Source organism: Triticum urartu, chromosome 6 (genome assembly GCF_003073215.2).
Source record: "Triticum urartu cultivar G1812 chromosome 6, Tu2.1, whole genome shotgun sequence".
NCBI lineage: Eukaryota > Viridiplantae > Streptophyta > Magnoliopsida > Poales > Poaceae > Triticum > Triticum urartu.
Window position 1 is genome coordinate 174345000 of NC_053027.1, and position 16797 is coordinate 174361796.

General features: G+C 48.1%; 1 long non-coding RNA gene across 2 annotated transcripts; it reads left to right on the forward strand.

Moving 5' to 3' along the window:
• Positions 1-420: 420 nt before the first annotated feature.
• On the forward strand, positions 421-3987 carry LOC125512131. 2 transcript variants are annotated; one of them, XR_007285218.1, is made up of 4 exons: positions 421-847; positions 941-1171; positions 1389-1516; positions 1591-3987. It is a non-coding gene; the product is annotated as an uncharacterized LOC125512131 (long non-coding RNA). The 2 variants fall into 2 exon arrangements; XR_007285217.1 differs by having other exon boundaries at positions 422-847; positions 1389-3987.
• Positions 3988-16797: the final 12810 nt, after the last annotated feature.

Sequence of the window (16797 nt, forward strand, 5' to 3'; positions counted from 1 at the left end):
CGTGGCATGGGGGCAGAAGCCGACGACTCGCCATCTCTCAAATTTGATAAACGGCCGCACAGAAGGTAATATTTTAAATTCATAAAGCATTGCTTAGCGCACATGACACTACACCACACACCAGATTTCCCTTCCACTGAGTGTTGGGAAAAGTCACTTTCGCCAACAGACAGTTGGTCGGGAAAACTTCTATCGGATTGTTGGTCGGAAATATTTTCATACCACGACCAACTGTTGGTCGGGAATACTTAGATATTTGATGTCTGACAGTCGGTCGGGAAAGCTTCTGTCTCCATCCGACTGTTGGTCGGCAATTTATGCCGACCGACTGTTGGTTGCCAATTGGGCCGGCCCGTCGATCTCTTCGCGCGTGAGGGCCCAAAAGTTGGCGCCCAGCCGCCCTCGCATTTTTCTGTTCGGCCTAGTTCCGCAAACCTAATCCTCCCACGCACTCCCTCCGCCGCCGGCGCACCCAAATTCCCCAAACCTTATCCTCTCACGTGTTGCCTTCGCCGCCGGCCAATAGCCATCTAGCAGCCCGCACGCCGTCACCGCGACAGCGAGGTTGCGGCACTGTCCCCATCATCCTCCTGCACCCCTACCGCTAACCCTAGCTTGTGCCCGGTCACCTTCAACCACCAAGGCCCGATGGTGGACGCCGTCGTTCATCTCAGATCCAGGGGTGTGAGAGACGTGGGTCACCAGGGAGACAGAGCACTCACACCCTCCTCGTCACCCAGGCCCACACAATGCCGCCGCCACGCCATGGGCCTCCTCCGATCTTCCGTCGCCGGTTTGTTTGAAGGAGGATCTGGCCGTTGACTGGTGGTGCTTCCCCTCCCTGGGGGTGAGTGTTCTTTTCCCTCTCATCTCCTTCTCCCCACCTCCCCAATCGGTTCTGTCATTAGTTGATTTGTTTGCTTTTCCCTTTTCTCTTCAGAAGAAGATCCACGATGACTTGCGGTAGTACTTCTACCCAGAAAGCAGCGCCTCGGTCGGGAGCTTGAGCTCGAGCAGACTATAAAGAACAGGGGACCTATCTGCTAATGGGGTAGCCCGAAATGCAGTCTAAGAGCTAGCTACTGCTCGTGTGATCTCTGGAGATGAGAGGATGATAACTTGAGAGGAACAAGCTTGGTGCTATGATTGCAAAAAAAAATCTATACTACAGGTAATCCTTTCAGTGTTGCAGGAAATCCTAGTTCGTTACTTTCTACATATATAAATGTATCCCCGGATCTGTGCTTTGAGAAGAGGGACAACCCCGAGAACTAGCTTCAGGTTCCACAAAAAGTCCAAATAATCGTACTAATGTTTCAGACTTTAGTTAAGCATTGTAGAATTCTTGCAAACATAGGAGTATATTCAATTTTCATGCTCTGAACCAGGTGAGAGTTGAGACACCATACACAAGCCCTGCAAGCGGGCAGAAATACACCTCTTCATCAACAACTTCTACAAGGATGATATTAACCTAGAGGCTGGAGCTTTGCCACTCTTTCCGTCCAACAACAAGGTATCGTTTACTTTTTCTCTCCCCACATCCAATTCTTCCCTGTTCCTATGCCTCATGCTTATTTCTTGCTGTAGGGCAACACACTGCAAGTGCTTGTTAAATTGTTAGTCTCAATGCTCCAATTCTAGCAGAAGGATTTTTGGTAGGAAGACATAGCATCACTCACGGTTGTATAGATTTACTATTGTATTTCTATATTTTTGCAAAATTAGTTCTGTAAAACTTGCAGATTAGTTCAGTCCTTAAGTGGTTTTACACCTGGGCTTTTATTAACTTACAACTCTTTCCTCTGTAATTCCGTGTTCTGTAGAACTTAGTTCAATTTTTATGGAATCAAGATAAAATACATATCTAGCAGTTTGTATTTGTACAGTCATGCTTCTATAAATTTTATAGTTGTATTTTCTCCATAAATTTCCTTTGGTAGTTCTGTAGCTTCCAGAATAGTTCAGATGTTAAGTGGTTTTACTCTTAGGCTTGTATACGTCTGCAACCTTTTTTTATCTGTAATTTTGGAACATTTGTTCTGTAAAACTTCAGTTCAGTTTCTGGAAAACAAGATTAAATACGTATTTGTAAAACTTCAGTTCAGTTTCTGGAAACAAGATTCAATACGTATCTTATCAGTTTCTCAGTTGAAGTCATGCTTCTACACATTTCACAGTTGTATTTTCTGTGAATTTGCTTCAGTCGTTCTGTAAAACATTCAGAATAGTTCACTTCTGGAATGAAGAGTTAATATGTATTAAGTGGTTTTGTAATTTATCTTTTTTGCTTTTATAGATTTCCAGCTGTATTTTATTTGTAATTTTTCCTCAGTAGTTCTGGAATGAAGTAATTAAGCTGCTGTTCTAATTTATTCTCAGTCTTTTTCTATAGATATTACAGTTGCATTTTTCTGTAATTTACACTTAGACTGAATTAAGTTGTATCGGTTTGCATATATATACTGTTCCGTTGGGTATAGATTACTTTTTCTCTATCTAATTTATAGCTTTTTGTATATATGAATGTTTTCTATATAATACTTAAGTGGTCTTCTGAATTATACATTATTTGCTTCCATATACTACTGAAATGAGTTCTGGTTCCAGATGTGAAGAGAAGAACAAGGGATCGAACATATGTGAAAATGATGAAGTGATTCTGTGAGGAACTTACCAGGCTTTCTCCATGTTCAGGTGCAAAGGGGCCTCAAGTGCAGCGTTCAGGTTCAGTGCACTTATTACGCTGTCACGTTTTTTTCTGAGTCTATTTTGGTTTGCAGACGTTTTTGGTCGCGTGATGTAAATTCACACATACATTTATATTTTCTATTCGTATTCATGTTACTCTATAAATGTTAGATATCTAGGAATGTTGCCATGTTCCATTCTTTATATACTAAATATAAATATCCATCCCAATTTTTTTGTGTAGATGAAAATTGAGGCACTTTCTTTACTCTGTTCTAAAAGGTATGACCAAGTTCATTTGTTGTAACTACAAACTAGAATATGTATATGGACCTGACTTTTGTTATTGGAGGTGAGCATATATTTGTGTTGGAAATGCCCTCTTAAATATTTTCAGATTCAGATTTGATGTCGAGCTAGCTAATTAGTATTAGAATCCCTATTTTTAATGTAGCCTTTTTTAGACAATTAAATATATGCCACTTCAAGAGGCGTAGATTGTCAAGTCGTGGTTAGCATCGGAAATTGTCCGTGTACATTATTTGCTAGAGATTTTAGTTCTGCCACTAATACCATCATTTTCTTATTCATGTTTGGTGAAATCTCGAGTTAAATCTCTATAGTACCTTGGTTTATCGCATCAGGAATTAGTTAAGCCATGGACACGTGACATGGTTTTGTAGACATCTTCCTCATTTTCTTTCTGCTCCTTCCTTTCAATTATGGCAACTTCTACTGCATACGAATGCCTAGTTGTTGTATCTGCTCCTCTTACCTAGTTCCTCATATGACACTTTCTGTTATTTGAATTGTTACATGTTCTGATTGCATGACTTAGGTGATCTTTTTTCCAGTTTTGGTATGGATAGCTAAGCCCTTCTATTATTTCTAGAAACTAGTGTGTAAGCAGTCAACACTATTTACATGTGAATGTTTAAAGATGTAATATCATTTCTAGCAGCATGTGGTTCACTAAACAAAAAAAGGGTCTGCTTCACATATGGAATGTTTGCAAATTAAAAAAATCAAAGGAAATTCAGTTTTTGATAGTGTATTATAATTGGGACTTGTTTAACTTTTGTAGGAAGCAAACAGAAGGACTGCTCTCACAAGGGTACATGAAGCTAGTGATCCACGTCAACTGGATATTTTAGCTTTAATTTTGTACAACTATGTCTTATTTTAGAACCTTTTGTGAACATTATGTATGTTGTCTTGGTGGCTATGTTTAGAACAGATTGAAGTATATGTATCTGACAAATTTTTAATGGAATAAAAAATGTTTGGTGTACCTGATGTATGGTGTCTCGTGTTTATGTTTTGAAGAGAACTATATGTATGTGACAATTAGTACCATATGTTAAATAAGTTGTGGTTGGCTAAACAAAATGTTGGCGTAATGTTGGTCGGAAAAAGAACACACCGTCGGATTGTTGGTTGGCAAAGGTTTGCAGGGCCATCGGATTGTTGGTTGGCAAAACAAATGCTGTCAGAGAGTCGGTCGGGAAAGGGGCCAACAGAAAGTTGGTCGGTAAAAAACATCATCGGACAGTCGGTCGGGAAATGTTCTAATTAGCTGTCAAGCAGTCGGTTGGCAAAGGTATGTCGGTCGGGAAAGGCTTTTCCCGTCTGGAATTTCCCCAACAAACATGGTCGGTCGGCAATAGTTTTTCCCGTCCGATTGTTTGTTGGCAGAGGCTGTTTTCCCGACCAATCTAGCTGTTGGGGTTGCAGTATTGTGGTGTAGTGTGAACAAGTTTTCAGCGCACAGGACAAAATAAACAAGTTTTACTCAAAAATTACATCTTTCGAGCATTCGCCCGCCATAAGGTGAGCGCCCTTCAAGACGCCCTCATAGTACATCTCGGGGTGGCGATGCTCCTTCCCCGGCGGCGGCTCGTCCTTCACAAGTTTCTCCGCATCCAGTTTGCCCCAGTGCACCTTAGCACAGGCAAGCGCCCTACGGGCACCTTCAATGCAGACGGAGCGCTTGATGACTTCGAGCCTTGGAGAGGCCTCCACCAGCTGCCTCACCAGCCCGAAGTAGCTCCCAGGCAGAGCCGCTCCAGGCCACAGCCAAACTATGAGGCCCTTCATGGCCTGTTCGGCCACTTTATGGAGCTCGACTAGTTGCTTCAGCTGGTCGCTCAAGGGCACAGGGAGTCCGGCCTCAGCACAATGAGACCAGAACACCATCTCTGTCGAGCTACCCTCCTCGGCTCGATAGAATGCGGCGGCATCGGACACGCTGCGGGGAAAATCTGCGAAATGCTCCTGGAGAGCTCCGAATTCGGGTAAGTAACAAGTAATTCACTTTCACATGCTTGCTTTGCATAATGAAAGCCTTACCCGCCGCTATCTTTTTCATCGCCTCGACCTCCTGGAGGGCCTTCTGGGCTTCGGCCTTGGCAGACTTGGCATTCTCAATGGCCGCCGTGAGCTCGGACTCTCGTGTCTTTGAGTCAAGCTCCAAACTCTCATGTTTTTCATGAGAGCCTGGAGCTCTTGCCGCACCTCGCCAACCTGCGCCTCATACTTCCCCCGCTCGGTGTGCTCCGTGGCTGCCCTATTCTCGGCCTCGGACAACGCTTTCTTAAGGGTCGCCACCTCCGTTGTGGCCCCTACAATAGCCACGTTAATCCTGTCACTTTTTGCAGTTGCACCTTGTATATATTTAAATAAGGTATTTCTTACCTTCCTTATCCTAGAGCTGCTTCTTAGCAAGCCCGAGCTCTTGCTCGGACTGCTCGAGGTTCTGCTTCAGCGCGTCCACCTCCGCCGTCAGTGCGGCGGACGCCAGCAGAGAAGCCTGCATAGGCATATTAACTTACTTTTGTTAGACTATTGCGAATGTTATTAGATCCTCTATTCAGCTTTTCTTTCTGAACGCCAAACAGAGCATCAGGGGCTACTGTCTATGCGGTAATATTTTTACATATCTTTTACTTACCTCAAAGCCTGTTAGAAGGCTGACACAGGCTTCAGTCAGTCCACTCTTAGCGGACTGAACCTTCTGGATCACCGTACTCATCACAGTACGGTGCTCCTCGTCGATGGAGGCGCTGTTAAGCACCTCCAACAGGTTGTCCGGCGCCTCCGGTTGGACGGGGGCCACCGGCTCAGTAGGCTTGCTCCTCTTGGAAGGAGGTCGCCTGCCGCAGTCCGAAATCGTTGAAGATTCCGGCGCGGTGTCCGGCTCAAGGCCGGACTTGGAGCCCTTGGGGGTTCTATCCCCTTTTCGCCTGGAGTCCGGGAGGTCGCCTTGCGGCGCCCCCAGGACCACCTCCTCCAGGCTTGGAACCTGTTGGGATGCCACCTCGGCGTCGTCCGTAGGGCGGGGGGAGGTATCCGTCGGAAGCGAAATCACATCCGACGAGTCCAGGGAACCACTCGACGACACGTCGAGCCGGTCTTTGGGTGGACTGCATAATCATATTCGACATAAGGAAAAGCTGTGCAATAAAGGAATACTATGAATCACTCTGGTATCCGGATACTTACGATTTTGCGAGGGGCTTGGCGCTGAGCGGCCACTCCTGTTCACCGTCGTCGGCATTGGTGGAGTAGTCCAGAGGAAGGGTTTTCCCCTTCTTGGACCCTTCGGCCTCCCCAATTGGGTGGCCTTCCTTTTCTTTCCTCCCCCCGCTTGAGGGGGAGATGCTTCTACTTCCTCCTCCTCGTCTTCATGGGAGGAGTGCGTCTCGGAGTCGTCAGACGATGAATCCGACACCACCACATGATGGGCACTCTTTTGAGTCCCCGTGGCCTTCTTCTTGGCCTTCTTCTCCGGCACCACGTAGGGTGCCGGAACCAGCAGCCCTGTCAAACGGGCATCCGCTGGGTCTTCGGGCAAAGGAGCCGGACAGCTGATCTGTCCGGATGTCTCCTGCCAATCCTGTCAAAGGTAAGGGAGTTTAGATCCCGCATAGAGTCAAACTACGAAAAAATAATACCATGTAAAAGGTAAAAACATCTTACCGCACTAGCGTGACACTGCATGCTGAATCCACGATCCTCGGTAGCGAATGCGGGAGCCTCGGCGCCCTTGAATAGCACCTTCCAGGCATCTTCGTATGTCGTGTCGAAGAGCCTGCTCAGAGTTCGGTGTTGCGCCGGGTCGAACTCCCACAGGTTGAAGGCCCGTTGTTGACACGGGAGGATCCGGCGGATGAGCATAACCTGGACTACGTTGACAAGTTTGAGCTTCTTGTCCACCAGGGTTTGGACACATGTTTGGAGTCCGGTCAGCTCTCCTTTTTTACCCCACGACAGGCCCGTCTCTTTCCAGGAGGTGAGCCGCGTAGGGGGTCCGGATCGGAACTCGGGGGCTGCAACCCATCCAGGGTCACGCGGCTCGGTGATGTAGAACCACCCCGACTTCCACCCCTTCAGGGTCTCCACGAAGGAGCCCTCGAGCCATAGGACGTTGGGCATCTTGCCCACCATGGCGCCTCCGCAATCCACCTGGTTTCCGTGCACCACCTTTGGCTTGACATTGAAAGTCTTGAGCCATAGGACGAGATGGGGGCGGATGCAGAGGAAAGCCTCGCACACGACGATAAACGCCGAGATGTTGAGGACGAAGTTCGGGGCCAGATTGTGGAAATCTAGGCCATAGTAGAACATGAGCCCCTGGACAAATGGGTGGAGAGGGAAGCCCAGTCCGCGGAGGAAATGGGGGAGGAACACCACCCTCTCATGGGTCCTAGGGGTGGGGACGAGATGCCCCTCTTTGGGAAGCCGGTGCGCGATGTCGTTAGACAAGTATCCGGCCTTCCTCAGTTTTTTGATGTGTCCCTCCGTAACGGAGGAGACCATCCACTTGCCTCCCGCTCCAGACATGGCTGGAGAAGGTTGAGGTGGGGAGTGCGGACTTGGGCTTTGGAGCTCGAGTGCGTGGAAATGGATAGGCAAAGGAGGAAGAAGGCGTAGGTGAAAAGGTGGATCCTTATCCCCTTATATGGGCGGACGAAAACTACACGTCCCCTTCCACCTGGTAAAACTCGCTTATCTCCCAAGCGCCATAATCAATGTTCGGTTGGGTTACCCACATCCATATTGATGAGAATCCCGGAATAAGGGGACACGATCTCTGCTTCGACAAGACGTGCCAAGGAAACCGCCTCGCTAAACGTGCTGAGGTGGGACAATAAAACGATTCGATTAAAGGCTTGGCCGTGGTGTGATGTCACGCTACGGAATACGTCAGCAGATTAGATTTGTGTAAATATTATTCTCTCTATGGCAATATGTGGAAACTTATTTTGCAGGGCCGAACACTATCCTTGTGTTCAAAATCTTCTATGCAGCACGTGGAGGAGGAACCCACCTTGCAATGTCGAAGACAATCTGCACGCGAGACTCGTCGTCATTGAAGCCTGGTTCAGGGGCTACTGAGGGAGTCCTGGATTAGGGGGTGTTCGGATAGCCGGACTATACCTTCGGCCGGACTCCTGGACTATGAAGATACAAGATTTAAGACTTCGTCCCGTGTCTGGAAGGGACTTTCCTTGGCGTGGAAGGCAAGCTTGGCGATACGGATATGTAGATCTCCTACCATTGTAACCGATTCTGCGTAACCCTAACCCTCTCCAGTGTCTATATAAACCGGAGGGTTTTAGTCCGTAGGACACAACAACAAGAACAACAATCATACCATAGGCTAGCTTCTAGGGTTTAGCCTCCTTGATCTCGTGGTAGATCTACTCTTGTACTACCCATATCATCAATATTAATCAAGCAGGAGTAGGGTTTTACCTCCATCGAGAGGGCCCGAACCTGGGTAAAAACATCGTGTCCCTTGTCTCAACTTACCATCCGCCTAGACGCACAGTTCGGGACCCCCTACCCGAGATCCGCCGGTTTTGACACCGACAATTAGTTTCATCTCTGTTATAGCCGTCATGATTTATTTTGTGCTTATTCGGATTAAATCTCATAGTAACTTGCTCATATATTCAACTGGCGCAACGTCTCGTACAGCCACTCCCGTTTCATGGACGGCCTGGTCGATGTTGCAAGTTTGCTAGTAGGCCTTTATAAGGTGAGCTCTTCTACCACTTGTATGAGCATGAGAAGAGGAGACCAAAACGCGCGCTCCTCCTCCTCGCTCGCCTCACCACGCCACGCCTCGTCACGACACGCCGCGGGTTGCGGGATTGAGCCGAGCCGAGGACAGAGCTATACTCCCACGACCTACCCGGCCGAACTATATAGTTTCTCACCACTGTTCCAGATCATTGCGCCGCCAAGCAAGTCTTCTCCATCCCTCCTTTCGGTGTGCACCGGGAGAAGGGACAGAAGGCCTCCGGAACCCCGCCTCTCGTGATCCTGTACGGGAGAGGGGCGATTAGGTTTTTGGGGAGGGCACTCGCGCGACTGCTGGCAGCGATGACTTCGCGAACGACGACTTCTTCCCCGACCTCGGCAACCTCATCCTTGACGACATGGGCGACAACGTCAATGCCGGCGGTGCTGCTCCCGCTGCACCGTATGTGATTCTATCCTTCCTGTTCGAGATCGTGGTAGAATTCATGTTTCTAGTATGTGATATGTTCATCTGCTATGCTAGTTCGCATGATTAGTTTAATCTCTGTCAATGATGTCATGATCTATTTCCTATTTATTCGGATTAAAAATCATAGTAATTTGCTCATATTTCCAACAATCCAAAAACCTGATAATAGGCCCTTCGTCCACTACTATGAGTGCTCGATGCCGTTTTGTGGCTCGCCGGCGGAGATGGTGCATCACCTCATGGATGCATGCAGCGGTCACTGCTGGCCCTTGGCGGAGAGCATCAAGTACGAGACGTGCTACCCGTTCACCATGCCGGAGTCGCTGGAGGATCACCGCCGCATGCTAGTCTCGGAGGAGGACGGCAGCGTCTTCCTCTTGATCGTGGGCACCGGCGAGGCCCGCGCAGGCTGCCGCCCCGTCTCTGTAATGTGCGTCAGTGGCGACGCCGCTGACGCTGACACTGACACGAGGCCGATGTACAGGTGCGTGGTCAGTGTTACTACCCCTCCGGGTCGTGTCGGCGGCGACACCGGCCTCATCGAACGGACTTGGACTATGGAGAGCTAGGACTATCCCGCCGATGTGGACTTGGAAAACCCATGGCATCCTTTACCCGCCGACACGGTGCACGGGGACTCCAAGGAGGTTCACCTGGACATCTGCATTTTCAAGTCAAATGTTGATCATTAGTCTTCGCTTAATGTAATCCGCTGTCTAAGCATGTGGAGACTTCCATGCAGGATCTTGCTCTATTGGAGTATCGCGCATGAATAAAAGTGTATCTGTTTATGGTTTAGTCTAGAATCTTCCATGTATGAATTTTTACTACAGTACTAGTGAAAGACTTATGATGAACCATTTCTTACATCTCCTCTGCCCGCTTGCAAGTCATCCTGATTTAATCCCTCCGTCTAGGTGTATAACGGCATGGTTAATATTACTTAATAGTATAGCCAACTGTTGACTATAAGAAAGTGCCATGTCATCTGTAGCCAACATGTATAACAATCAATACTCAAAAACTAATTCTTAAAGATCATTTCTTGCAAAGCACAATAAGCATTATTTCTTCACAAGTTTTGGATGCAGGTTGAATAGTTGAACGCTTTTGTTTGGAAAAGATACCTTTTTATCTATTTCATTCGGATGTTTGTGAGCTCTAGAGATGAAATAATTTCTGAAGAAACCTATAGATACCCGTTACACATGAGATGACCCCCACATCCTTTGTCAAAATAAATAACTCCCCGATCAATGCATTTCACTCTTCGGTGGACGGTGCAGTACTATTCTATTTGACAACTACAACCAGTATATTATAAAAAACAAAGAAGAGTAGTAGAGATAGAGATAAGAATAGAGACTAGGGAGGAGCACCATCTACTGCTTCATGGGCTACTCTTGCGCTCCATTTGGCGGCCGCAACGTCCCCTACAGCCACTCCCTCTTGCGCTCCATTAGGCAGGCGCTGTTGAAATTTGGGGAGCGCACTCTCTCGACTGCTAGCAGCGATGACTTCACCGATGACGACTTTTTCCCCGACCTCGGCAACCTCTTCCTCAACGACATGGGCGACAACCTCAACGCCAATGGTGCTGCTCCCGTTGCACCGTATGTGTTTCTGTCCTTCCTGTTTGAAATCCTGGTAGAATTCATGTTTCTAGTCTGTGTCCTCGATTCGATCTGTTCATCTACTATGCTAGTCCGCATGATTAGTTTAATCTCTATTATAGCCATCCTGATTTATTTTGTAGTAAATCTCATAGTAACTTTCTCATATATTCAACTGGCGGAACGTCCCCTACAGCCACTCCCGTTTCATGGACGGCCTGGTCGATGCCTCCAAGGAGCCCTTCGTCTACTGTTATGAGTGCCCGGTGCGGTTTTGTGGCTCGCCGGCGGACATGGTGCATCACCTCACGGATGCGCGAGGCAAACACTGCTGGCCCTTGGCGGAGAACATCAAGTACGAGACGTGCTACCCGTTCACCGTGCCGGAGTCGCTGGAGGATCAGCGCCGCCTGCTAGTCTCGGAGGAGGACGGAAGCGTCTTCCTCCTGATCGTGGCCACCGGCGAGGCCCGCGCAGGCCGCCGCCACATCTCTGTAGTGTGTGTCAGGGGCGACGCCGCTGACACTGATGCTGACACGAGGCCGATGTACGGGTGCGAAGTTCAGTTCCTCTTTTTGCGGACATGCCTTGGTACGAAAGATTGACAAGTTAGGCCCTATAAAATGGATGGAGGGAGTAGTAGTACATGTAGAGGGCGGCGCTATACGGGAATCTCACCTCTCACCTGCTCGTGGCGCGGCAGTAAAGCCGTCATATCACAAAACACAACCACTCCCAGTAATAAGTGGCCTGGTAAAATAAACGGACAAGCAACCATCACATCCCTACATGTTTTTTGCATTTCATCTCTCTGCATTTACTTTCTCCGGTTCATCTCGCACACTCAATCCCTAGCCACTACTCCTAGGGCCAGTTCTTTTGGCGGCTTCCCTAGCTTTTCCCACAAGACTAGTCACAGTGGAGACTAACAATAAGGCGCCTCACTAATTTATTTGGGCTTCTAAACTAGTACTATTCCGTCCTGGTTTATTCCTCACCATTGTAATTTGTGCTAAATTTTGACCAAAGATTTAACTGGTTTAGGCCAGTCATAGTGGGAGTAACTTAGCTAGTAACATAGCGCACTCTGAGAAATTTGTGCGTACGTGGCATGTAGTTAATGAGAAGTGGTAACATAATATGTTACTGTAACATAGCGCTTCCCAAGACAATATGAGTCTACAAGCTAATTAATGAAGTTTTCTATGACACTACTACTATGTTACTTTGCACTATGAAAGTAGTAACTTAGACTAGTGTCATATGCATGACACTAGTATAAGTTACTCCCCACTATGACCAACCTTATTCCTCACCATTGTAATTTGTGCTAAATTTTGACCAAAAATTTGACACAGATTACAATGGGGACCAATAAACTAGGACGGAGGTAGTAGTTATGGGATTACTAATCTAGAAGCCTAAAAGAACTGGCCGCTGGTACTCCTACTAGTAGTAGTACTCAAGTTGGAATTCCAATTGCACGGCACAACCTGTTAGGCAAAAAATTCGATACAGGGTGTAGGAAGCGGTTTGGGAATTTGCATGCCTTTCCAACCAGTGAGATACTCCGTACAAAGTACAACAGAGAAATAACCACAGAGATGGAAGCTAAAAGTAAACAATCAAACGAGCACTTTGGCATTTGTTTTGCATTGAATAGTTTCACAAGCTTGACTAGTGTTGTTTTTTCAGTTTTACAAAAACCGCATCATAATGCTAAAACATGCATTTGCACGTACATAAGTAATAGTAGTACTCCCTCCGTCTAGGTGTATAAGTCTTCCCTCCTTCTTGGTCACAGTGCACAACCGAAGATGACTTATTGACCTGGACGGAGGGAGTAGCACAGTCTGCAAGCATATATCGAGAGAGACGTGTAGTGTGATAATATATAGTAAAGTTTGTGCTATGTGCACGTACTTGCAAAATGTGTACGAATACACAAGGTTTCCAAAATTACCCTTTTACATACTTAATTAAGGACGCTAAAAATTCCTAAACGTTCGGGATTTATCATTTGCCTCCCAAAACTAATGAGATCGCCTTACAAAACAAAAATTATACTCCTACTAAAAGCCACGGCGCTCGCAGGAGCACTTGCGGCGCGCCACGAGTGCCCTGGTGCGCGGCCGTTTCCCAGCGCGCCGACACAACGCCTCTTCCTCAGCCTCGCAACTCGCGAGGTGCTGATTGGTGGCTTGCCGGAGGGCGAGCGCGCTCTCACCGGTGTGGTGATCCGGCGCCAATAGATACTCCTCCTCGCTGGAAGCGTGCACCCGGTCTACGTACCGCCAAGCGTAGATGAGGCGCTTGGGCCTGACTGCACTCAAAGCGTCGGCACGGGCGTCCTCCGCCACCCTCACGGCCCTCACACGAGCCTTTTGCCAAAGAGCCAATTGCCTGACTCTCTCGGACGCGACATAGGCCTCCTAGGCAGCTTGTTCCGTGGTGCGCTTCTCTTTCTTGGCCTTCTTCTCCGCCTATATTTTGGCGCGCTCTGCTGGAGGCAAAGCCTCCCACAAGGCGACATCCATTTCTTTCCAGAGCTCCTCAAGGCTGGGGGGCTCGGCGGGCGGCGTGGCGTTCTCCTCGTAGCGGGGAGCCGACGCGTCCTCCGGTGCGCGTGCTGGCGAGATTGGGAACGCCGACGCGTCCACCTCGACGCGTTGCGGCGAGGAGCAGAATGCCGATGCATCCTCCTCGACTAGTGGTGGCGAGGAATGGAACGGCGATGCGTCGCGTCGCGGCGAGGAGCGGAACGCCGACGCGTCCTCCTCGACTAGAGGCGGCGAGGAACGGAACGGTGATGCGTGACCATCCGCACGGTGCAGCGAGGGGCTCCTAGGGCTTGGGAGGGGCGATGCCATGGTGGTCGACGTGAGAGGGAGGGGGAGGAGATAGCGATGAACGTGAACGTGAGGGGGAGGAGATAGCGATGTCTTGGGAGGCGCAATATTTATAGCGAGCAATGGCACACCTACGTAAGATATGGACTGAGCTGCACTGACTTAACTATAGGTCCAGTTGCGTAACTGACATGTGGGCCTGACCCCTGTTGGGCCTATATGTCAGTGACCGAATGCACCTGCAGTTAAGTAACAACTACGTGGGCATATTTGTTGGAGTAAATTACGGGGGAGCGAAGGGGTGGAAATATTGCTGGTCACAACGGATTGGACGAGCGTGGGGGTAGGAGAGTCATGCATGCAGATTTTTTCACACAGGGTGGAGTGGTGGGACCGCCGGAGGGAGAAGGAGAGTTTGGCAGGCATATTATTTCCACACATGTTGAGGAAAAGATTTGGAGACGAATGGGCTTCCTGCAGGTATGGGGAACGGTGCATAATAAGTCATCTTGCATGTCGGGCTAGGTATAGTCTCAAGTCATTAAAAACAAGCACGCCCCACACATGTTCATATTTCAAGGTGCACTAAATTATTGCATGCGATGATTAAGGCTGGCCATAATGGTGGTATCTTAGCTGGTAGTATCATGCACACGGGAATAGCCAACATGCTAATGTGGCAAAGAATTAAAGAAGAGAGGGGGGTTAGTGTAACTAGTGTTCATGCATGCATTGGTAAACACATTTTTTTGTGGAGAACGACAGCACTAGTTGAGTACTTTTGCAGACTTCAAAAACTATTCCACAATCTGTCCACATTCACAATGTCAAATCAACATTTTTACATTCATTATAAAACGTAGTTCTTATACTCATTATAATCAGTACTCGCTCCGTCTAGGTGAGCAAGTCATCTTAGATTGTGCACTGTGACCAAGGAGGAGGGGAAAATGAGAGATCTTAATGTTTATTTGCTAATTAATAGCATTGCATGCAATGAACTAACCACTGCATGTCGTGTTTGGTAGTCTCAAGTCATTAAAAGCATGCACACCCACATCTCCTATTGGTTGATATGTCAAGAAACAAGAAACGAGGTAGAAGTTAATGCACCGCACCTAAGTGTTTTGGGAATATTGTATCAAATGAGTGTACTGGTGTGGCTGGTTAATTAATATAAGGTGGTGTTCAAAAAAAAGTATAAATTTGGTCAAACACTTTACAAACGGTTGACGGGAGTAAAAAGGACCAGAGGGAGTATCATGCATGCGGAGTAGGCAAAAAAATTGCTTGTCTAAAAAAAGGCAAAATAAATTGCTCATTTATAGCTGGTCGAAGTCTCCAAGGGCGCGACCGCGCGAGGGAGGCGAAGGTCGTGGGAGGCGCGACGTTTGACGGAAGTGAAGTTACATCCACGCGCCAGCATGGCGTGTGGACAGGCAGAAGCTATACCGTCAGGCCTACGATATGGGTCTAGTAGACATGACATCTAGTGGGTCCCGCATAGTTCTCGAGAACTCTTTGGGGGCTTGCAGCCGTTTATCCACCGGGCAAGCCAGCAACCCCACGCCGTTCGCACGCCCTACTCGTCCCCGTCTTCTACGGACACAGGTTCGGTGCCTTAAAGGCACCTGCCTTTGGGTCACTGACATGTGGGCCAGCAACCTGTTGGGCCCACATGTCATAGACTCAAAGGTAGGTGCCTTAAGGCATGAAGCATCGTCCGTCTTCTACCATACAACAGTTCGCTCCCAGTCATCCCGTCCTTTCACATTAGTTCGCTCCCAGTTTTTTTTTGCGGGGTACAACAGTTCAACTTCTCCTAACCCTCCTCCAAAATCCATGGCCTCCCAAATCTCCATGGTCGCCGCTGAGTACCAGGTTAGAGCCATCACCGGCGATCAGTTCATCATCATCTACACACGTGGATCCGAGACGGTGAAAGCATGGCTTGCTCGCTTCCTACGCATGTTCAACAGTTCAACGGATGAGTGGGTCGCTGGGCTAGATGTTCAGTACACCACAGTCCTGGGATGAGAGAAGGATCTAAAGGACGAAGAGAGGAAGAAGCCCGCCATGATCCAGGTTTGCGTACATAACGTTTTCTTGGTCTACCACATATGCCATGCTGACGTTGAGTGCCAGGATTTTAAGAACTTCCTCAAGGACAAAAGAGTGAAATTCGTTACTATAGGCTTTAAGAATGACAGTGACGTCCTGCGTCGGATAGGTCTCGTTGTAGGCCAGCCCTTTGATCTCCAGAAGGCAAGCCTGGTGTCCTCTTCTCAACCTTCAATGCTGACCCTGGCAGCAGCCATGATTGATCCTTCGTACGCTAAACTGAAGAAACCTCATCACGAGTTTCATCATGCATGGGAGTCGAAGACATTACATGAAGATCACATCCTGTACGCAGCAATGGATGCCTACCTTTGTTTAAATATCTACAAGGGTTGGATGAAGAAGCAGAGCTCAGTGTCCGGTTCAAGCAAAGAAGCGTCGGCGAAGAGGAAGAGGAAGAGGGACGAGGACGAAGTCGAGGACGTGGACTCGGACTCCAAGTAGGTGGCAGTGCTGTCGCTCATGCTGGTTCTACTGCAGTGTCAAGCGGACTAGTTGCTTATTAGTTTATTTTCAAGGGTGTGTTGTGCTGAGGCCCCAGCAGAACTATGTTTATTTTCTTTCTCGTTATTTGAACTCTTTATTATGTATAGTAGTACTAGTACTATGTCTTACTATTGTTCTTCTTGCAGTTGGTACTACTGCTCGTATCTTCGTGTTCCTACTGTACTTAATACGTTCGTACTAGTAGTATAATTTGGGTCAGTCGATTTGTGAAAGAAGTACGACGAAGCGAAGGAAGAAGACGGCAGAAGAGGTAGAAGAAGCCCTTCTAGCCATCCATGTTGCATCAAACGGCTCACATGAGTCGACTGACCCAAATTGGTCCTTCAGATTGCAGGATCCACGTGGCATTCAAGGTCTCGAAGGTAGATTCCGCATCCGCACCCGGTTTGCGGGCTCGACGCGCGCGCGACCGGCTTCCGCCGCGACAGCTACCATGCGCGCCTCCTCCACGTGGGCGGAGACGACAATGACATGCTAGTTCCTCATCGCCGGCCTGCTG